Raw genomic sequence first — 24,743 nt, forward strand, 5'->3', positions numbered from 1 at the left:
ATGATCTCAAAGAGAGCCGCAGCTGTCAATCCCCCACCCCACCCCATCATCTCCTCCCCACCACTACTTCCACCTCAGCCCTAAGCAACCATTAATCTACTTTCTGTCTCTATAGATTTACCTATTTTGGACATTTCATATAAACTGAATCATACAATATGTGGTCCTTTGTGACTAGCTTCTTTCATTTAGCATAATGTTATCAAAGTTCACTCATGTTGCAGCATCTATCAGTACTTCACTTCTTTCTATTAATGAATAACATTTCATTATATAGATATGCTGCACTTTATCCATTCATCAGATGATGGACATTGGGATTGTTCCCACATTTTGGCTAGTATGAACAATGCTGCTCTGTCCTTTCGTGCAAAAGTTTCTGTGTCGACACGTTCTCATTTCTCTCGGGTATATAATTGTAGTGGAATTACTGGATCTGTCATAATTCTATGTTTAACTATTTGAGGAACTACAGACTGTTTTCCAAAGCAGGTGAATCATTTTGCAGTCCCAGGGTATGAGAGTTTCAATTATTCACATCCTCATCAACATTTGCAATTACCTGTTTTTGTTTTTGTTTTTTTATTCAGGCTATCCTAGGTAGCTCATCATGATTTTGATTTTAATTTCCCCGTGAAGTGGTAGCTCATGATGGTTTTGATTTGAATTTCCCTGATGGCTAATAAAGTTCAGCACCTTTTCATATGTTTATTGGCCATTTGTATATCCTCTTTGAAGAAACATCTGTTCAGATCCTTTGCCAAGAATTTTAATTGGGTTGTCTTTTATTATTGAGTTGTAAGAGTTCTTTATATATTCTGGATACCAGTCCCTTTATCAGGTATGTGATTTGTAAAATTTTTATTTCTCTGGATATATTTAAAAGAATAATATTAAGAAAGTGAAAAGACAAGCCACAGAGGCTTTCAATGGTTTTTTTAGAGTTGTGCCAAACATCCACAAAATCAACTTTAGAACACTTTGATGATCTCAAAGAGATCAAACCACAGAGGCCTGTCTTTTCACTTTCTTAATATTATTCTTTTAAATGTATCCAGAGAAACCTAAATATCATATTTTATTCCCACCATAATCCATATAAAACATACATTAACAAGACTTTTAAAATTTACATTGTATGCTTTCCTCCTTGAAATCATATTTCATTCCTCCTCTCCATCCAAATTTCAACCTAATGAAATAAATACATTTATGCTTAAAGTCTTGTACTGACTTACAAATACTCTATCATATTTCTCTGCATCATAAAATTTCATACATACTTTAAAATTTTTAAATGGCTTTGATTTCCTGTGACCACAAAACTCTAGGCTTTAATATTTTTCTTCTAGATTAATTATCATTATTAATATTAAACAAAAAGCACGTTTACTGTGATAGTTATTAAACATAAGGAAAAAATTTCATTGGTAATGAATTGCTTAACAGGGTGGGAGATAGTTAAGAGTCTGAAGATTTGCCTGACATCAAAACTATAAACTAGTCCTTTGATGATCAGGACTTTGAAAACCTTGGGTCAATATACCATGGTAAGATTACAGATGGAGGAGAGTGGTTTTATGTAAAACAGAAAAGGATATGGCAGGCTGGTCTGAGTGCAGTGGTGTTTACAACTAATTGATCACGACCAATTACAGATTTCTTTATTCCTTCTCCACTCCCATTGCTTTTGACTGCCTTAAAAATAAATAAATAAACAAATAAATATAAAAGTAAAGGACATGGCAGAAGAAAAGGTAGGAGATACCCAAACCATGGGTGTGTTTTGAAGGGATATCAATTTCCAGAAAAAATACATCACAAGGTAAGGATCTGGAAATCAACTCCCTTCTAACTTTTGAGGTGTACATACCTCTTGGAAAGTTTCCTTAAGTGTACAGGTTCCCCAGTTAGAAGACAGCTGCCATGGAGCAGCAGTCTCCAACTTTTTTGACACCAAGGACTGGTTTCATGGAAGACAATTTTTCCAGAAACAGAGGGCTGGGGTGGTGGGAATTGGTTTCAGGATGATTCAACTGCAATACATTTATTGTGCACTTTATTTCTATTATTATTACATTGTAATATATAATAAAATAATTATACAACTCACCATAATGTAGAACCAGTGGAAGCCCTGAGCTTGTTTCCTGCAACTAGACAGTCCCATCTAGTGACGTGTGACAGTGACAGATCATCAGGCATTAGATTCTCATAAACATGTAACCTAGATCCCTTGTGTGCTCAGTTCACAATAGAATTCATGATCCTACGAAAATCTAATGCCCCCATCGGTCTGACAGGAGGCGGAGCTCAGGCAGTAATGCTTGCTTGCCCACTGCTCACCTTTGGCTGTGCAGCCCAGTTTCTAACAGGCCACAGTACCAGTCGGTGGCCCAGGGATTGGGACCCCTGCTATAGAGGATCTTAGAGATGGTTGTGCTCCCTTCATTATGCACAATGAATTCTTGTCATATTACATAAAGTCTCATTTGCTAACACCTCTTTCTATATAGGTTAGAAGTGGTACCCTATATAGAGAAAGGAGCTTACTTTCTCTAATAATTCATGAAATAGGGTGGGTCAAAGCAGTCAAAGCAAACTGAAATAACCAAGTAGGGTTGTATTAAGCATTTGGTAAAAATATACCCAAATGCTGATTAATTTTACGTTCTTTTCTATTTTTACCCTAAAAGTTTGATGGCTTCCAATCACTTGCCACACTAGACAGTGATATATAAATAAGCCTAAAATAGCTACTTTTAATTAAAATCAGACTTAAGCTTGACAAGAGCTCATGACTAGATTAATATTGCTTACAGTCGTCTAAATGTCACTTTGACAAACTAAATGTTTGTCTTGATGACATCTTCCCCTAGGCATATGGCACTTCCATTAACTCTAGTGTTATCTTTGTTAGAAGCAGAAGAAGATGCTTCATTGGTTCATTGTTTTCAGAATATTCACAATTTTACGAGGCATCTCTTTGGTTTTGATTTATAATTGCTCATAACATTAAAGGGAAAGATCTCTGCACAGCTAGCCAGTGTGTTTTTTTTAATTAGTATCTATTTCAAAGAACAAAGTGTTCTCTTTGAAACAAATACTTAACAGCAATGATCTAAATTTTAGATTAAAATATCACCTTACAAAGTATGACATTAAAAAAAAGATGTTACACTAAATTTTACAATGGCAATCTTGAGTGACTCTGAGAAACTTTGCAAATATGAAATCATGGAAGAATATAAATTCATAATAGTCATCAATTTCATCCAACAAGCATTTAATGAAAACTAATCTTGAATAAGACCCTGTGATAGAAACTGTGGAGAATAAACACACTTTAGCCCTTGAAAAGATTCTGATTGCCAAACTGGCACCACCAAATACACAAAGAATTTATAAGGGGACTCATTATTTAAATATTTATCCCCAAACTTAGTTGTCACAATTCAAAAATATTCTCTAGGAAACCAATCACTTATGAAATCAGCTTAGCACTTAAACAGTCCTCCCTGCCTGCCCTTACCACCAATGGCATTAAAATGCAAACAAATCAACTACAAATCTTGCAAAATAGACAATATTCCATAAGACTGATGAAAGTAATTCTGGAAACCTGCTTAAATAACAAGACCACAAAAAATGAGGCTCTCAGGATCCTCTTCATAATAATCAAAGAAGAAGAAAACTACAAATTTATAGATGCTTTAAAAGAGAATAAAATGCATATCAAATGTAAAAAATAATGGAAAAATTAAGATGGACCCTCTTTATGATTATGCTTATGCAAAGGATAGTGTATTGTTTTACCATATAAACTGTCAGAAAACTTATTCCCCAAAAAACCTTACTGAATTCATTTGTTTTTTCCTAATAATTAGCATATACTTGCAAATAAACACTGGAACAAACTTTCTTTTGATGATTATCCATTTATTTTTTAAAAGACTCAATTCTAATCAAACTTTTTATGCATATTAACCATAAATTTTTTATCTTCATCTTCTTTTGCTCTATAAACAGCAGTTTTATACAAATATAAAATTTTATACCTTCACAGCTACTAGTCCAAAAAAGACACTTATTCAATTAAACATCTTTTAAAATATTTTAACAAAGTACAAATATATTCACAACATAATCTGCTGACTAAAGTCTCCAACAAAGTTTACAGTACCTACAACAGCATATACGGATGCCTAGAATAGTTTGTAGATTAATTTAGCTTACAGTTACATCTACTGCTTTAAGAAATACCATTAATACAAATGCATGATTTACAATATACCCGTCATAGCAAGAAAAAAAAGATTTATAAAATAAAATGTCTTTTAGGCATTTATTATGCCAAGTATTTAAATGATTACTGTCATTATGACGTATGAATCATGCTCTTTTAGAAGTAAAAGCTAGATTTTATTAGCTCAAGGACCACTGAACAGCTTGTAGGAAGCTCCAAAGTAAAATTTGCCTATCCTTACTATAAAATAAATGGAACAGTAGCAATCTCTGTATATTCCTTAAACATAAACTATGATGATTCCATTTGTATTAATTGGGCCTTGAGTAAATGAATTGTTACAAATAAAAATAAACAAAATTTTAGAAACCAGTTAACACCACTGACCCAAATTTGGTTTTTAATTGTGTGCATATATCTAAGAAATTTTACCATGAGGTACATATTAAAAATTAATAATTATTTCTAACTTATGCATAAGCCAAAATGCTCACTTTTATCATGGAAGCACAATTTACTTCTGAAAATAGTCTACATAAATAATATGTAAACATACAGTTTTGAGACAGACTAACATCCTCTCATGTTCTATGAATCAAAATGCAAAAGTCCCATAGTTATGTAAATCAACACATTTTCATTAATTTGGGACATATTGATATTATATGACTATGTGCATACCCATGTACACTATAAAACAATTTTTTTTTTTTTTGAGACAGAGTTTCACTTTGTCGCCCAGGCTGGAGTGCAGTAGCACAATCTCGGCTTACTGCAACCTCCACCTCCCAGATTGAAGCAATTCTCCTGCCTCAGTCTCCCGAGTAGCTGAGACTACAGACTACAGGCATGTGCCACCACACCCAGCTAATTTTTGTATTTTTAGTAGAGATGGGGTTTCGTCATGTTGGCCAGGCTGGTCTCGAACTCCTGACCTCAGGTGATCCGCCCACCTCGGCTTCCCAAAGGGCTGGGATTACAGGTGTGAGCCACTGTGCCCAGCCTGTAAGATAAATTTTCACAATGTTTCTAGTGACAACATACTTTCTAGCCCCAACTACTGGAAAGAAAATAAAAATATAAAAACTAATTTCCCTTTTTTTAAAACAAGTAAAGTTTTAAGTGGAAAAATAGAGCCAACACTCCTCATTACAACATGGACTGGGCACTAAAAGATTCAGTGTCAAAAATGTCTTCATTCCCCAACATAATAAAAGATATAAGAGCATTCTCTCTAGTCTGGAAGTCAGATTATCTTTACTGTTTTGTCTTAAAAACTGCTTTCCAGGGTACAAGATAGCCATGCTGGTTAAATTCCTTCTACTGCCAACTTTATACCTGATATAACCATATAGGTTGCCATCTTGCAGCACCACACCCATGATAACCACTGCCAATCACTTTACTCCAAAAAAGAAGAGGGCACTAAAGGCAATTACCACCCATAGCACTGAACAGGCAATAAAGCCCAACCAAAAGATCCTTGATTCAGCCTCTGAGACAGTTTTGTTATCTTAAGGGGATGCCTTCCTGGACTCCCAGTGGCTCTTCCTGGACACCTAGTGGTTCTTCTCATCTTCATCAGTATGATTCCACCAATGCAGGTCCACCATTAGCCTACCTGTGACAGTCTTCACTGCCCCCAAATCACATGGCAACAAGAGAACTGTCACCATCCAGGCAGTATAACTGCTGCTGAGCAATTCACAGAGAAGATGGATTATAACTGCATGGACTCAAAGGAGTAAATAGAAAAATTATGCTATTGGGTGTCTAATCTTTATTTGGTCTATTGTTTTTAATCCCCTATTCTGAGAGGCATTTTTGGTCTATTAAGTTGTCTTCTCTTCTGCATTGAAGGGTGAAACATCTTCAGTGTCATCATTACTGTCCTGCTGCAACATGGCAGCCATGCGCTAGTTCCTTGATCTTCATCTTAAATGGATTCACCTTCAGTGACCTTTTTCCAGTGCCATTTACCCTTGAGCTTCCTGTATCTTTCTAGTTCCAATTAAAGAGCAACATTCTAGCCAGATCTAGGCAGACTAAAATCATGTGCTTGAAGGGACTTTCTGCTGCGAAACCTCGTAACCCAGTCCCCGAGGGCCTTTCTTGTTACCAACTGTGTACACTGTGCACTACTCTTTTGCCTCTGAGTTTTGTGGTCCACTCCAAACCAACTGCTGAACAAGATGCAAAAGTCTCCCCAGTCTATAAGTCTTCATGGGTTTCTTTGTTAATCACTAAGAAACAGATAAACATGGAACTGTCAAAAAATCCTTACAATAGTGGCGCCTAGTCTAAGGATCTAAACTGCTTCCCAGAAAGGTAAAACATACTCTGCTTTTATTCACTCATTAATACTACCCCACCACTACCATAATTCCCCACTCTACCTCATACCTTATCATTAGCCAAATCCCTTCCTCCAAGGTGGTCTGCTCTCCCTAAATGAAAATGCAAGTGAAGCAGAACAGTGGGTATCAGGTGGACAGTTTGCCTTTCTGAGGAGCCCCGGCTAAGAGTCACCATGTAAGCAAGGCATTTTCCACATGTCCAGTCATTCATGAAACATCTGCTGTGACTTATCACGTCATGACTTACCTTATCAGTGATAATGTAGATCACCCAACAAATTCAGAAAAGTTATGTGAGCAGCTTAGAGAAATAAACCAAGACCAGAAGGCAGAAATCCTTGATTCCATGCTGCTTCCATGAGAAGGGGGGTTCTGAATCCTACCAGAGTACCACCACCTTTTGATAGCAAATGTTTGTAATATACAGAGACAGTATGTACACAGAGAAAGAAAAACAACATAAAGTCCAAAATGTAATATAAAAAGAAAATAAAAGAGATTAACTTTTATTGTCTTTCATATGTGTGATTTAGGTACACACACACACACACACACACACACACACACACCCCAAGATGTAAATACTCAGAGATAACACCACCAAATGATTTAATGATGTAGTAAGATGCTTGCAACCACTTTTAATGGGTAAATTTGGATTTTAAAAAAGTAAAAAACATTCACCTGAATATTCTCAACATTTTTTATTGGATAACTTAGAATTAGGGCTAAATTTGTATGTACACACACACATATACATAACCATCATATTTCCTACAAACGTGTATTAGTGCAGTTGTATATATAATAATTCAAATATCACAAACATCACTGCTACTACGGATGGGATTTGCCAGAATGGTAGACATTACTTTGTAATGTTGCTAATAAGTCAAAGTACAACCTTTGAAGTACTCAGCAGCTGCATTTCTGAAAATTTCAGAATACAGTCATGTGTTGCATAATGACATTTCAGTCAACAAAAACTTCATATATAATTCTGGTCCTATAAGATTATAGTATCATATTTTAACTATACCTTTCCTATGTTTAGATACACAAGTACTTATCACTGTGTTACAACTACCTACAGTAACATACTATACAGGCAGCCCAGGAACAATAGGCTATACCATATAGCTTAGGTGTGCAATAGGCTATACCATCTAGGTGTGTGTAAATATACTCTATGATGTCTGTACAACAAAAAAGCTGCCTCATGACACATTTCTCAGAATGTGCCCCCATCATTAGTGATGCATGACTGTATGTGTATTAAAACTGGACATACATAAATATAATTGTCTTTAAATGTTAAATGGAGTTGGGTTTTTGTTTTTTTGTATGTGTTTTTGTGTGTGTTTTTTTTTGTTTTTTGTTTTTTGTTTTTTTTTTGAGACAGTGTCTCGTTCTGTTGCCCAGGCTGGAGTGCAATAGCGCTATCTTGGCCACTATCTTGGCTCACTGCAACCTCTGCCTCCCAGGCTTAAGTGATTCTTGTGCCTCAGTCTCCCAAGCAGATGTGATTACAGGTGCACGCCACCACGCCTGGCTAATTTTTGTATTTTTAATAGAAATGGGGTTTCACCATGTTGGCCAGGCTGGTCTCCAACTCCTGGCCTCAAGTGATCCACCCACCTCAGCCTCCCAAAGTCCTGGGATTACAGGTGTGAGCCACCGCACCCAGCCAAGTTAGGTTTTTGGTTTAGGTAATTACAAATAGGTTTTTCATCAATTGAATCTCCAACGGGGACATTCAAAGATTTTGCAAAATGCATCAAATAAGCATTCACATAGTTAGCTGTTCTGTACACTACAGAATGTCTAGCACCCTTTAACCTCTGCCCACCAAACACCAGTAGCACACTTCATTCTTTGGGACAACCAGTAGTTCCCATGAATTTCCAAAACACTCCATTAGGGGGCAGTACCACTCCTACTGAGACCCGCTGAATAAAGCCATCCTAAAAGTATTGACTAGGGACGGACAGACACCAGACCCAGTGCTAGTGAGACACTAGGGACAAAGTGATTAAAAATACAGAGCAAGAGCTTAGAGCACAGTGGGGAAAGTGACATTAAACAACTGTCCAAGTAATTATGTCAATACAAAATACTATAAATGCCATGAAGGAAAGCTATAAACTGCTAATTTAGATGGTGGGGTGGCATCAGACTTGAGGAGTTTGTGAATTACTAAAATTCTTTTATTAACTTGGAGACATAAGTAGGGTTGGCAGCTGTATAATTTTGCCATGAAAGGTCATTTAAAAATATTAATAATAACTAGCATTTGTAATCACCGTAGTAGCAAGAGGCAGTAATGAAATCATCTCTGAATTTTAAAAAAATATATAAAACAAAAAAGTACTTTTAGCTTGGTGGAAAACCTCACTACATTTTTTTTAATGTCTTTGCTGCAGGCTGGTATAAGACAGCAGCATTTTGCTATCATATACTAGATCTCTATGTGGTCTCTGGACCAGAGGCATCAACATCACCTGAGAGTCTGTGAAAAATGCAAACTTTCATCTCAGACCTACTGCATCAAATCAATCTCTCTCTCTCTCTCTCTGTCTCTCTCTCTTCTTAAGGGTCAGGGTCTCACTCTGTCGCCAAGGCTGGAGTGCAGTGGTGGGTGTGATCATAACTCACTGTAGCCTGCAACATCTGGACTCAAATGATTCTCCCGCCTTGAGTCTCCTGAGTAACTGAGACTACAGGCACGCAACCCCATGCCTGTCTAAGTTGTTTTTTAAATATATATGTACATTTTTAGAGACAAGGTATCTCACTATGTTGCCTAGGCTGGTCTCAAACTCCTGGCCTCTACTGATCCTCCTACATCAGCCTCCCCAGTCACTGGAATTACAGGCACGAGCCACTATGCCTGGCCCAAATTTCATCTTAACAAGATCCCCAGGTGATTCACACCCACACTGAAGTTTGAGAAGGACTGTGGCAGAATAGATCATATGGACCCTCAATGGCTGAAATTCAGCCATAGCCATCTACATTTAAGAATCAGTAATGGCCTTTAACACTTGGAAGTGATTGAGGAGTCCTGGAAAAATCAGGGTGAAAAATGAAACAGAAAGCAGACAAGCTGCTATAACAAAAGTATCTTGGGGTGGGAAGGAAAGCAAACAAGCTACAATCCTAAAAAATCATCTTTCTGGCCAGGCACGGTGGCTCATGCCTATAATCCCAACACTTTGGGAGGCTAAGGCAGATAGATCACTTGAGTCCAGGAGTTCAAGACCAATCTGGGCAACACAGCAGAACCCCATCTCTACAAAAATAAAAATAAAAATTGCCATGGATAGTGGCACACACCTGTGGTCCCAGCTACTTGGGAGGCTGAAATGGGAGGATCACTTGACCCTGGGAGGTCAAGGCTGTAATGAGCCATATTTGCACCACTGTACTCTGGACTAGTAGAGCAATACCCTGTCTCAAAAAATAATAATAATTGAGAAGAAAAAAAATGAAGTGCAAATCACAAACAAAAATCATTCACAGCTTTGCAGTAGATTTTAGGAGCATAAAACTGAGTTGCACGACTCCTATGTGGGAGAATGCCTCCAGGGATTTTGCTAAATGCTGAGTCTTGTCCTGAATGCTACTCCTACCATAAGACAAAGCAATTTTTATCACTATTGGTCAAGAATTCAGCCTGCTGTTTAGGTGACTTCAGTAGCACCTGTTTAGGTGCTACAGTTGAATTCACGTTCTGAGATCATTAATCCCACAACTAGTTTTTCTAACAAAGGAAATCTCTCTAGAAATGTGTTAATTATAAGCAAAGACATGAGGCCAGATTCATGTCTCTTTTCTAGGCCACTTTGATGGGAAAATAATTGCCAGTACAATGCAATGCCTTTTATAGTAAGAAGAAAAGTTACAGTAAAGATCTGTGCTAGCCGGGCACAGTGGCTCATGCCTACAATCCCAGCAGTTTTGGAGGCCAAAACACGAGGATTGCTTGAGCCCAGGAGTTTGAGTCCAGCCTGGGCAACACAGTGAGACCTCTGTCTCTACAAAAAATTTTTAAAACTTAGCCAGGTGTGGTAGCATGTACGTGTAATCACAGCTACTTGGGAGGCTGAGGTGGGAAAATCACTTGAGCTTGGGAGGGTGATGCTACAGTGAGCCATGATTGCACTACTGCACCCCAACCTGGGCAAAAAAGGAGACCCTGTCAAAAAAAAAAAAAAAAAAAAAAAAACCTGTGCTGACCAATAGTAGCCACTAGCCACATGTGGCTAATGAGCACCTGAAATGTGGCTAGTCTAAATTGAGATGTATAATAAAGTACACAAGCGGATTTTTAAACCAATACAAAAAGAGTAAAATATCTCAATAATAACTTTAATGTCCAAATTATATTTTTATATATGGGGTTTTTCAAGTATAATAAAAGTAAAGTCATCTGTTTCTTTTACTTTTCTGTTTTTTGTTTTGTTTTGTTTTTGTTTTTTGTTGTTTTTGTTTTGTTTTGTTTTTTGAGACAGGGTCTTATTCTATCACCGAGACTGGAGTGCGATGGTGCAATCAGAGCTCACTGCAGCCTCAAACTCTGGGCTCAAGTGATCGTCCCACCTCAACCTGTGGAGCAGCTAGGACTACATGACAGACACACATCACACCTGGCTAATTTTATTTTTTTGTAGAGACGAGGTTTCACTATATTGCCCAGGCTGGTCGCCAACTCCTGGCCTCAAGCCATCCTCCCACCTTAGCCTCTGAAAGACCTAGGACTACAGGCCTCAGCCACAACACTTGGCTTCTTTTACTTTTTTAATGTAACTACAAGAAAAATTTTAATGACATGCAGTTTGCATTATTTATGTATTGAACAGTGCTGGTCGAGAAGCTCATTCGAATTATACATGCATCAATCTTCAGTTTAGATTATAATCTATAGATAAATTATAGAAATTACAGATAATCTACAGATAATCTACAGATAATCCTAGAGAATAACTGCAGAAAACACGAATTTTGGAGGTAGCCAAACAAAAAGAGGTGCTTGGCAGTATTGATCTTTTCATTTTAACAGCTGAGTAAGAGAACTCTTTCAGAAATGTCTGCCTGAGGGTCTCTAAATTTATACCCAAAGAAGAGAGAAACATCAAGTATTTAATAAAAATAGCGCTGGGGGAGGAACTGATAAAAACTGAAGTGCAATCACAGTGATGACCAGTTCTCTCACAGCCTAGGAATGTAGGGGTGGAAAAGATAAACAAATTCCACTGACAATAGCCAATAATTTCCTGGTCTAAGGCATTCAAATAACTAAACCTTCCCGCCTCTAAGTAAATGGGAAAGTAAAACCACAATCCCAATACTTGCCTCAGATCAAGAATGGTGCTACCAGTGGAAGTCACAGAAAGATTGTATTGATTTGCAGAGGTATAACTATAAATTAAAATTAACTCATAGTTCTTCTTCCATAGTACAAAGAAAAACGGAAAAGCTCCCATGGAATTAAAAAGTAGATTCAGAAATCATTGTTTAAATAGCAAGACCTCCACACACAGTGTTAAAACATCTTCAATAATGGAAAATGATGCTGGGTCAGATTCAGTTTGGGAATAAGACTACGAGTACGAAGAAAAGCAAAGTAGCTAAAGCCATCTCCAATCTAGGCAGATTCCTCTCATTCCTGGCCCGGGGAACAATCCCATCACTTAGGAAATCTGGACCTCTGCCAGCCTGCTGCTTCTGTAGCATGCTGGGGGATGGGTGAGGAGGGTTTGGAAAAGTCTGGGCAGCTGGCTTTTATCACAAAGCCTTCTCTCTTAGAAAGGCCTATAATGAATTTCCTAGACATGATATAACACAATATTTTAAGTGATTAATAGTGCAAAAATATTACATTTAAAATACTACATTTAAAAAATGAATGTCCAAGGTTTAAGAGATCAATAATTACACGAATTAAATGTGATGCAAATATTAAAATAATTGTATTTTAGTGGTTTTTGAATTGCTTTCATTAGGCTTAACCTCAAAACATCTAAATAGGAGAGGAAGAAACTAATCAGTTGAAAGCTTAATGTACATGGCAGGTACTACCATAACTTATTCCACTTAAAAGTAACTTTTTTAAAAGACAGAGTCTGGCTATGTTGCCCAGGCTGGAGGGCAGTGAAGCCATTGCAGCGCACTTCAGCCTTGCACTCCTGGACTCAAGCCATCCTCCTGCCTCAGCCTTCTGAGTAGCTAGGACAACGGGCGTGTGTCACCACGCCTGGCCAGGTTTTTTTTATTTTTTAGAACTGGGGTCTTGTTATATTGCCCAGGCTTGTCTCAAGCAGTCCTCCTTCCTCGATCTCCCAAAGCACTGAGATTATAAGCCACTGTGCCCAGACACAATTAACTTTTAGTAGAGAATTTACTATGAGCCATTCACTGTTTTAAGTGTTTTACATGTTTTAAAACTGTTGTGATCCTATCAACCCTATGAGCTAAGTATTATTAGCATCCTCCTGTTCGAGATGAGGAAGCTGAGGCATCAAGATGTTAAGTATCACATAGCCAAGGAGTGTTGGAGCCTGGATATGACTGACTACAGGTTTATGACACCGGGCAGCTGGTTCCAGCATCCTGACTTATCGCCCTATAATATATGAGACTGCCTCACAGCCTTCACTCGCAGATGAGGACGCTGAAGCTCAGGGAGATTAAGCAACTGTCTTTCATGGTAACAAAGCTACTAAGTGGTGGAGCAGAGTTTCAAATCCATATCTAATGCTAAATCCTTCTCATAAGCAGCTTCCTGTTATCACCAAACCTCTGCTCCAGTTTGTAATGCTGTCAGAAATATCTCATTTTCTCCTGTTCTCAGGGGATGGTTGCTAGCCACTTCTCTCTTTCCTCTTAGCCAAACTGCCAATACTGCCTCCACAGTTTGAGCTGTTGGCTCTTGAGGCACCTAAAGAATACAAAATAGGATTTATGTTTCTCACTGCTATGTAAAATTAAGCATTCAGGTCCATAAATCTAGAACACAGAAACACAGAACATAGAGAACAAAATGCGTTTGTCTGAACAGACAAATTAGAGAGTGACTCATTACTTGTCATTAATGTTATGAAATAGAAGAAATAACTACCTTTTTGAAATCCACATTGCTAGGGTTTCTAGGTCACATACCTCCCCTAATCTGATGCTGAATGCAATGTCTTTTAATCCTGACCTTTTCAGGAGAAGCAGAATAAGGGGGTGAGGGTGAGAGGGCAGGAAACCTGGGTCCCAGACAAAGCTCCACTGTGAGAACAGAAGACTGTGGCCTGGGGAACAGCACTTACCTTCCCCGAGTACAACTTCCACCTCTACAAAACAGAGATGAAACTATATGTCCACTCCTTCACAGGGCTGTTTTGTTGCAAAAATTCACTGAAATACCATACGAAATTGTTTTGTAAGCTATGAAGCCCTATAAAATATGTATTATAAATATGCAGTGACACTCCTGCCTAATCTTAGCAAGCATGAGAAGGGGTTTCAGGGATTCTGATGATAACAAAGAGGAAGACAGCAGTCTGTGCCTCTAATCCCACACACCCAGTAACCCAACCTTCCAGATGAAATCTTCACTGGACTTTCAGGTTCAGGAGCTGTGTTTTAAAACAACAGTGAGAGATAATAAGCACTGATTTAAATAAAAGGCTTGAAAACTCCAGGAAGGCATTATCACTACTGTAACTGCCATCCTAATCAAATCTCTGAGGGATGGCTCAGGATGCTCAAGGGGAAAGTTAATTGCTAGACTTTCTGATCAAGTGTGAGACAGTGAAAATTTTACCTTAAAATCACTGAAAACAAAAAACTGATATTCACAATACTTACATATTCTACTTTTTAATAAATTGAAAAAGAAAACTTAAAAAAAAACCTAATACCTTAAAATCTAATATTCAGAACACTTCAGGTTTTCCTTTTCAGTTGTGCTTTTTTCCTTCCTTCTTTCCCACTATTGCCATGCCAGTATCCCAGCCTGCCATCAGCCCTGCCAAAGAGATGCATATATACAGAGAAAAGCCCTTTAAAGAGAGCAAAATAACTATAAAGACCTCAAAATTCAACTAAAGAAACAGCTGCCCATTTCTTAAAATAAAAGATGTCTAATTATTGGTATTCATGTGGTCAGCCTACGCCCTCAGAAGGGCACAGATCCACTCTTTCAGTCACAGCAGAAATCCTTTTAAGCCATTTGACATCCTGCACTGTGCAGTTTTAGACCTACGTATATGTCTGGGTTAGAGGAAAAACACATCATCATAAACTCTATAAAGAAAAAAGATTACGGAAGACAAAGACAACAAAAATTTTAAAATAAATAAAAATAATTTTTAAAAATATATATATAACACGAGAAAGCCAGTGAGCTGACAAATGGCATGCTATTACATTAATAATGGAAACTATGAATATTCATTACACAATTGTCATAAATAGAAGGAAGGAAAACCAGAGAGTGCAGATGGAGCAAAAACTCAGAGTGCTAAAAAAAAAAAGAAAGAAAACACATGCAGTCTCAGACAATATTTTTTAAGTAGGATCCCTGGGTAGAAACTTTGATCTAAGATAAGATGGGACAGTAAAGAAAGAATTTCCTTATACAAGGTAAATAAACAGTATAAACTACCCAGAATGACAGGAAGAGCTTTCAGTAAAAACACAGTTGGGGTAGTCTTCACTTAGGATGTTTTGGAAAAAGGATAATCTAGCTCCCAAATCACAAATAAGGTTAGCAGATATTGCTTCACCCTTCCACACTCCCACTACCCACTTAGAGAAAGGACCACCCCAGATAAAAATCCAATGCACTAATGTGCAATCTCAAATGCTTTTAATTTTTATATATCTTGGGAATGAAGAAGAAAACCAAAAATATAAATAGGATTAACCCCAAAACATGTGCTCAGGGATCACAACTTTTATGCCCAATTGCATGCTGAGGACTTCAGGGAAAGATCACCGCACTAGATTGACAGTTTTTCTATTAATAAAAGTTTCAAGAAAAGTACAGAAAACTCATAAGCTCAAGATGATAACGCATATGTTTACTAAGCAAAAACATTACCACACAGACAGTCATTTATTTTTTAAAATGTGCACAGAATATTCCAAATTGTAGTTTCCAAACAAACAACAGGGATAAAAAGATGCAGGCACTAAATTATTGACAACACTCAACATCTGACCTGTACTTTTTAATTAGATAAGAAAGACTCCAACTCCTTAAGGCAAATGCCGCAGGATTAATAGTAAATACCTACTCTAAGCAGGAAAACCGATTTGTTTGCAGCACTTCCATTGTACTTCGTTTCTCAATTAGTCCCACAGCCTAGGGCTACCCTAATACACTTTTAGCATTAATTTGCAACTTAAAAGTTACACAATTCAAGTAAATGTAACCCAATCATCATCAAATGCAAGGAACTTTCAATGTTCCCTTTCAAAGGCCAACAATCCAGCAGGTCTCTCCAGCTGCTACTTAAGCTGATGTGAGGACCCTGTCTGGGTCACCACCACTTCTGGAGCTTCACTAGCCCTGTGACCCTGTGCTAGTTGCTTAACTTTTCTAAACTTCCGTTTCCCCATCTGTAAAAATAGAAATAATAGTGCCAACATTACTGGGAAAATTAAATAAGGTCCATACAGAAAAAACATTTAAGATAAATCCCATCCCCATGAATAAACAGTTGGTGAATTCTTGTGGCAAAGGAAGGAAGGAAGGAAGAAGGAAGGAAGGAAGGAAGAAGGAAGGAAGGAAGGAAGGAAGGAAGGAAGGAAAAAAGTCTGAATTATGGGAACAAATTCACCTAAAAGACTCCAAAAGTATTATCTGTTTATTCTCTCAAGCAACTTTTATTCAGCTCCTACTAGGTGCAAAGGACTGTTCTGAGTGAATGAGATTTAGAGAGAGGTAGAAATGCTGTCTCTGCCCTCAGGAACCTTACACAGTCTTGTAGGGGGAATAGAGTATTTTAAGGATGTGAACATCTGCTCAAACAACAGGTCCCAAGACTGTGATAAGTGTCTACGATGGAGAAAATGCCCCAGTTACTCAACACATGAACACAAGACACATGGAGTAGAGACAAAGGGGCTTCCCCTGCCAGACAATAAACATGTGCCAGTACAAATGCAGGCAAACAAGAAAGGGAACCAAGAAGAATCAGGAGAACCTCTGGAGAGGCACCAACCCAAAAATGAGGAGGTACAGGGAGATTCTCCCTTCCTCTATATCTGGGGTAATCATCATAGACCTCTGGAAATCCTGTGACCAGATGCACACTGTAGATGTGACATATGTGAACACTGTTTCCTTCTAAAACATGAGTTAGTAGTTCTCACATATGCAGAGCTCCTGGCTGTCTTGTAGGATGCAAATCCCATCCACCAAAAACCACCTGGCATATAAACCCCACCAGTGGACATTCCTTTCTGCCAGATCCAGTAACACGTGGTCATAGCAAGGCCACTGTGATGGGCAGAAGTGGGGCAACAAAAGGAGGAAGCCTAAATTTGGACTTTACAGACTCAGTTTCCCCCTCTTTAAAATGTGGAGGTTCCTAAAATTAGACTGCTGGTGCTCCCATCATAAGCCAGGAGTCTCCATGTGCCCCTCAGCTTGTGCCCACAGATGTGAGGACTCGTGTAGAGGATGACCCAAATGTCACGTGCAGCACCATGCTGCATGTGCCAATGCTTTGAGGGGCACAGCCCAGCTCTATGAAACAGTGGTGCCTGCTCTGTGCCAAGACCCTTTACAGGAATTACAAGCATTATTTAATTAATTTTTACAACTTTGCCAGGTGGAGATGGTTACCTCTGTTGTACAGATAAGGAAAAGGAGACTACTAGGCGGCCTCACACAGATTATAAATAGGGATACGGGGACAAGCTGGAAGATGGGTGGAGAAGATTCCAGCACTCTTGCACTTTCCACTCACACCCAGATTCTGAGGTTGTTCGGGTGGAGAAGCGTCACTCACCGCCGTCTGGAGAGCACAGAGTTTCAGCTAGAAACAGCATTGTCACTGCCTCTGACATGCCAGTGCCAATCAATCGATCCACCAAAAATAAAAGAAATCTCAAAGAAAAATACCCAGTCCAGTCAACTGAGTTAATAATTAGATAATTAATTTGATAAGTTAATAATTTGTTGAGTTAATAATTCCTGTGGCTTGTCTGTGCCTTGCTGATCCTTGAAGTGGTAGATGTCCCACTCAAAGCTCATAAATATTTCTCAGGTTGCCAACTAGACAAAAATACTATACATTGATACATCATCTTGTAGGACATGTATTACAGAAACATTTAATATACATACTTGTAACAGCAAGGGGATGTCAACTAGATCATGAATAAAGAGTCATATCTCTCTATATTTGTTTTCGTTGTTGTTGTTTCAAGAGTCTTGCTCTGTCACCCAGGCTGGAGTACAGTGTCACAATCTCGGCTCACTGCAATCTCTGCCTCCTGGGTTCAAGCAATTCTCCTGCCTCAGCCTCCCAAGTAGCTGGGACTACGGGCTTGGGCCACCACACCGGCTAACTTTTGTATTTTTTAGTAGAGACAGGGTTTCGCCATGTTGGCCACGCTGATTTCAAACTCCTGGCCTCAAGCAATGCGCCCACCTCGTCCTCCCAAAATTCTGGGATTACAGGTGTGAGCCACCGCACCCAGTTCTTTTTTTCCTTCAGTATCAATTTTTACATTCCCCAAAACAGCCTTCAAATAGTTAAACATAACGGTCAGTTCTCTCACACAGCAAGCTTTAAAAAACCAACAGAAATTACTATACAATGTACCTGAAGACCTTGGTTATTAAATATTTATAGAAGTTAAAATAATCAGTATTTTATGTTCATTAAAATTTGTAATAGTGAAAAAATACTCATCTGAGGCCTGAAGAAAAATAACAGCTTTCATCTAGAAAGCTGCAGGTATCAAGAGACAAAAAAACTGTAAATATCATTTTATGGAATACTGGAAAGAAATTTTCAAATGTAATCAATGTAATCCTTGAGTTTTCAGGCTGTATCTTTTATTTAAATGTCCAGTTTCCTTAAACCCCTGCATATGTGTCAATTGTGTTATTTGAAATGGGCTTAAAAGCACTAGAGATGTTAAATATCATGCAATCAATATTGTGCAGTAGACACAGAAAACCAGGGAAAAATTGCCTTAGCTTCATTTCTTTCCCTTCCTTTACCCTCAAGATAAATGTAATATTGAAGTGACAGAAACAGATGTTACAACTGGGATCCACGCATCACACTCACCACCACCAGTCTGAGAGGTGAAATACCCAATGGAGGTGGAAACTAGTTAGAGGCTCTCAAATGTATGTTACACGCTTCCCAAACAAACAGTGGGAAGGGCTGGCAAATACATTCATTTTAAAAGTAAATATTAACTTAATGAGCTTGGTGACCGGAAAACTGATTCTGCTCTCTTGAGATTTTTACTTCCCTGCTCCTTCTCATCAAAAAGAAAAAGAAAAAGACACAATAAGGCACAAATTCTCCTACTTCTGAGTCCAAATGGTATCAGAAAAGAATCTAAAATCACTTTCTGTATGTGTCCTCAAATCTTTCCAACTCAACTGATGGTAAAAAGGAAAAAGAAAGTACATCAAACAACGTAAATACTTGCAGAACTAGTCCATTAAATGCAGTGGGGAGCATTGGAAAATCCAAGTCTTTTTTTAGGAGCCATAATTCTGTGCTCTAATAGCAGAAGATGGCCAATCATTATAAAACATCTCTAACTCCTGCCTGAGACTTCCCCCTTCTTCTTCCCTTGCCCGCACCAGTCGCGCATCAGAAAAGTATTATGTCTGGTACAAAGATGGCAAAAGCAACCAAAAGGTCATTCACTGGACCTAGCACCTGGGTCATGAAAGGGTTCAGGGCAACGTGGAGCCCAGTGGCTGGCAACTAAACCACCAAAAGCAAGGTGTTTTCAGAAAGAACAAAGAAAAAGGAAAGAAGAAAATGCAATGATATTGGAAGCATAGAGGAAAATCCAGCGAATTGGAAGCATTTTATATTTACGTAAAGGAAAAGGAGAGAAAGAAAGAAAAAAAATTGGTCTATCCCTTTTCTTAGCACTCACTCTACCAATAAAAAAGAATCCAAAGTATTGAATGTTTCCCCCTATACCCACCTAAAGTCTTCATCTTTCTAAGATGTAAATATTAAAAACCTGTCTGTTTCCTCTATATTTTTAATCTTCACAAAGATTTTAGCTGTCATAATATGAAATAAAAATGAAGCCAGAGTGGCTTCACATGCACAAGCTAATAATCCAAGAGTATATATTCAGGATTCGAAGAAAATGAATGAATTTATTATCTGACATTTTCTGTTCAATACTAACCATTTGCCTTGTTCAATGAAGGCAATTTACACCCATTCAAAGATGTTCTGACACTTTTTTCGGAACATGCTATTTAAAACACAGCAGTTTTCTCATCGTGCCTTCCAGCTCAAACCAGTCTGTATATCACAATGAGGTCCATGGTACCTCAACCAATAGTTAACCTTCCATAATCTTCATCGGCTACAGAGCCCTCACGTCTAGCAGGAAATTTTTACTAAACAAATTACTACCCGAAGGATCAAGTTTACATCTCACCAAACAATCCACCCACTCCCCACCTAAATCCAGATAAAAATGGCAATACAAGCTTAGTTTTAACGTAACCTTGAAACTGAAACCTAAAACGTAAAGAGTAATTCAGCAAAGAAACCCCCTTGACTTCACAACGACTAATCAACCATGTTCTCTTCAGCAACATTATTTAGTAACAAAATGATTTAATCTCCCTGGGTCTCAGTTTCCTCTCTGTAAAATGCATGTAACTCAGTTCAAAAATGACATAGATCTATGGCAGGAATCTTTAAGGTTCGCTTTTAGGCCTTTTTTAGGAAAAACCATTCATCTGCTAGAATTACTACCAAAATCAGTTGTTTCTTTGTAAGAACTTTGTTTTCCCAACTATATGCTGCACCTGTAGTAGTAGTACCTAGATGTTATTTCTCCCTTTCTCCCTTCTCCTGGGAGGCAGCCTAGTTACGCACATACACTTTGGATGCAGAGAGACGAGGTTACAATACTAGATTAAACCACCTTCTAGCTAAGGGACTCTGAGCAAGTCACAATTTCGATAAACCCCAATTTCCTCATTATCCATTTGTTGTATTTCCTTTTTTTCAGATGTTTTCCCCCATGGAGAGGATACTTATAATCTTACAAAACTGAGATCATACTCTACATACAATAGCTGTTTCACTGTAAAATAGTAATTTTTATTTTATACATGTTCTGCCATGAACATACTTTTCTTAATAGCAAATATTAAAATTATTCAATGAAACACATGTAATTGTGATAATTGTGTGTTTTGAAGCTGAAAAAAGGTCCAACATTGAATTTAATATGCCTAACTATCTTGCCTGAAAAAAAAATAATCAAAATGGAGGAAAATGTGTGTATATATACACAGGCACACATATATATATGATGATGATGATGATATAATAAGGTAACTAAAGGGAATGCTGAAGATCATCAAAGTGCATCATCCAAAACTGTGGTCATCCAATTAATGTCACTTTTATGGGTTTTAATCTTTTTTATCTTCTAATAACTATATAGAAATTAGTGCAATGTACACTGTACAATTTGCATTGTATCTTGCAAGTACACATTTATTTTTTTCCTTTCATGACTAAAACACCTTTTTTGTTGCACATGTCACACATCATTTAGATAAAGTAATGCAAACCTCTTGGGGAAAGTTTTGAACTCAATTAGGGCATCTCGGGACAAGCCATATGTTACCAAGCCTTTTGCACACCTGAACCCCAATATGTAATGACCCAAGGATGCTCATTTGTAAGATTAAATAGTCTGCCTTTTAAGAGAAGAGAATCAGGCACTGCAGGACATTCTCCATCATATTCACTTGAAGACAATACAAAGAGAGCTATATAGCTGAAGATTTAAAATAAACGAGCACCTATAACACAAAAGAATTTGTAATTCATGCCCTGAATAACTGTAACTAACATATCTCTTCTTTACCTATATTTTTTAATAAAAAATGTTTTCATTAAAATCAAAAGTAACCATAAGTTATTCTCACTCATTTTTCTCTGTTGTAGAATAATGCTTACTTATCTGTTTCTTTGTTAGAAATTTCTGTATCACTGTTTCACTTTTTCTTTTGGCTAAAATTTCTGGATTATGAATTTGATATTAATAAATACACAATTTTAGGACTAAGAAGACTATATTTTCTGAATCAAAAATCAGAAAGCATTATCTAAAACCAAAAGCTGTTCCAAAAAAAATTAAGGTTGCACATGATTGTACCAATATCCATCTTCAACTCCTAATAATTCAGCAACAGATATTTTAAAAGAAAGGCTCTCAAACTCTGAACTCACTTGAGGGATATGACACACCCCCAATAACAACCCTTCCTAACTACAGCAACAAAATTTTCAAGGTGTGTGAATATTTTGATAGGGGAAGTGAAGAGGCCTGCACCAAAATCTTTACAGAGCACTTTGAAAACTCTCACCCTCCACCTCTATCACAGCCCATCACTGCTTTATAGAACTGGTGCAATCTCCTTTTTTGAAAATCCGTTAAAATAGGAAAACTAATACTCCAAGACAACTAAGTTATCCAAGAGATATGTCATAGGTTATAATTTCATATTTGGCACATTCCCATGGGCAAATCTGAAATAAGCCAAATTCCTGGTACTCTAACTGCAACTCAGCCCCCTTCTTTCCCACTCAAAAAAATATATCAAAACATAATTGAAAGACTGACTTCAATATACTCAGTTTTTAAAGAAAAGTATTCACGCACTTCAATATTTCAGCTGATCAGAACACAGAGTTATAACGTGTTCGAGATCTGCTAGACTAGAATAGTTCCCAAACTCTGAAAAACATAATAGTTTTATTCTAAATACCACACTTTATAGACATCTTACATGAGGGTAGTCAGAGACTGAGAAAACACAGAAGAGCACACAGAATTGTAGAATCTAGGACTCCCTGGGTTCTCTAAGCAATTCCAAATGTCTTTTAAAGTGTAACTTGCAAGACTGGAGAAAGATATTCTTAATCAGTGAAAGGTCAAATAAGTGACTTGCCTGATGCATTTTCATCTAGGTATAAAAGTGCATATTGAAAACTTTTTTTCTATTGTATTATAACTACATGGGTCATAAAAACCTTAAAATTTTTTTTCAACACATTCCTTACTCATACACATAAGATTCATCATTATCACAGAATTTATAGTAGCTATTGAAAAACAGGAAAACTATTAATTTCATTATTAAAAAATTAATCATATAATGTTGCACTATAAGACATGCCATACTTGCAGATGATTTCAGAATCTTATAATTTTTTGCTAACACCTGGCTTTTTCCTAAAACCACTGTAAAATAATTTTCCATATCCCTAGCCTAAGTTTAGGATGCTCATGGAACACCCAGGTCACAATAAACTTACCAAGGCAAAATAAATAAATAAATTAATTAATTTTAAGAAAATTCCCAGGCTCATATGCCTAAAACAAAGAACAGTTCATTTCAAAAGAGTTAATAAAATAAAACTAAAAGCCAGGTACGGTGGCTCATGTCTGTAATTCTAGCATTTTGAGAGGCTGAAACTGGTGGACTGCTTGAGCCCAGGAGTTCAAGACCAGCCTGGGCAATACAATGAGATGCCATCTTTTTTATTATTTAAAAAATAAATTAATTTTAAAAAGAAATGTAAGAAAACTAAAAGTTATTAAGACAGAAGGAAAACTTAAAAAATAAATAGTAAGTTGGAAAAATAACCAGAACTTTACACATTGAAAATAAAATAGATTCAGAAGGGAAAGTGAATATTACTTCAATTATTCCCTTAAAATGATGAAAGAGCTCCTTTAAGACGCTGATGAGTCCTAAAGAAATTAAGCCTGCAAAATTGAAAGCAAACTGCTGGTTCCAATATCTTGTAATTATGCCTTTTATAAGTTTTATGACAGCAAGAATAATAAGAGTTAAGAATGTTTGGAACTAGGCCGGGAACGGTGGCTTATGCCTATAATCCCAGCACTTCGGGAGGCCAAGGCGGGTGGATCATTTGAGGTCAGGAGTTTGAGACCAGCCTGACCAACACGGTGAAACCCTGTCTCTACTAAAAATACAAAATTAGCCAGGCGGGTGGCACATGCCTGTAATCCCACCTACTTGGGAGGCTGAGGCAGGAGAATCACTTGAACCCAGGAAGCAGAGGTTGCAGTGACCCAAGATCGCACCATTGCACTCCAGCCTAGGCAACAAGAGCGAAACTCCATCTCAAAAAAAAAAAAAAAAAAAAAGTGTTTGGGACTATAAAAAATAGTCTCAAACACTCAGGACTGGAATCTATGGTCCAGTCCTGAGAGACCTCTGACCCACCTTGGCTTCACTGATTTCATGATTGCTATCGTTCCTAATAGGAGAAGCCATCTCAATCACAACCCAGCAATATAAAGATTTCTAAATCAATGACTCAAATTCCAGTCAGAAGGAAAATAGGCATAGTGTACTGCAGCTGAGCCCATTTTGCACTTGAAGAAAATAGTTAGGCTGTACAGAAAGACTTCCTACGTCAAAGGTCAGCGTCTTTTTTGTTTGTTTGTTTTTTGTTTTTTTTGAGACAGAGTCTCGCTCTGTCACCCAGGCTGGTGTGCAGTGGTGCAATCTCAGCTCACTGCAACCTCTGCCTCCCAGGTTCAAGCAATTCTCCTGCCTCAGCCTCCCAAGTAGCTGGGATTACGGGCACCTGCCACCACACCTGGCTAATTTTTGTATTTTTAGTAGACACAGGGTTTCACTACATTGGCCAGGCTGGTCTCTAACTCCTGATCTCAAGTGATCCCTCCCCCAAGGTGCTGGGATTGCCACCAGGCCTGGCCCAAAGGTCAGCTTTCAACAAATGAATTCAAACATGCAAATCAGAGCACTGCCCAGGAGAGAACACTAACCACCCTTACAGCCTGCCACCAGGATGCAGGGTGCTCACAACGGAAAGAAGACACTACTCATGTTT

General features: G+C 37.7%; 1 protein-coding gene and 1 pseudogene across 6 annotated transcripts in view; both read right to left on the minus strand.

The window, feature by feature from the left end:
• The window catches only part of CDK14 (cyclin dependent kinase 14), a 592,876-nt gene that overhangs the window by 551,215 nt on the left and 16,918 nt on the right, over positions 1-24,743 (minus strand). The window lies entirely within an intron of this gene.
• LOC134761776 (Golgi apparatus membrane protein TVP23 homolog B-like) lies at positions 5,286-6,003 on the minus strand (annotated as a pseudogene).

Source organism: Pongo abelii, chromosome 6 (assembly GCF_028885655.2).
Source record: "Pongo abelii isolate AG06213 chromosome 6, NHGRI_mPonAbe1-v2.0_pri, whole genome shotgun sequence".
In the NCBI taxonomy this organism is placed as follows: Eukaryota; Metazoa; Chordata; class Mammalia; order Primates; family Hominidae; genus Pongo; species Pongo abelii.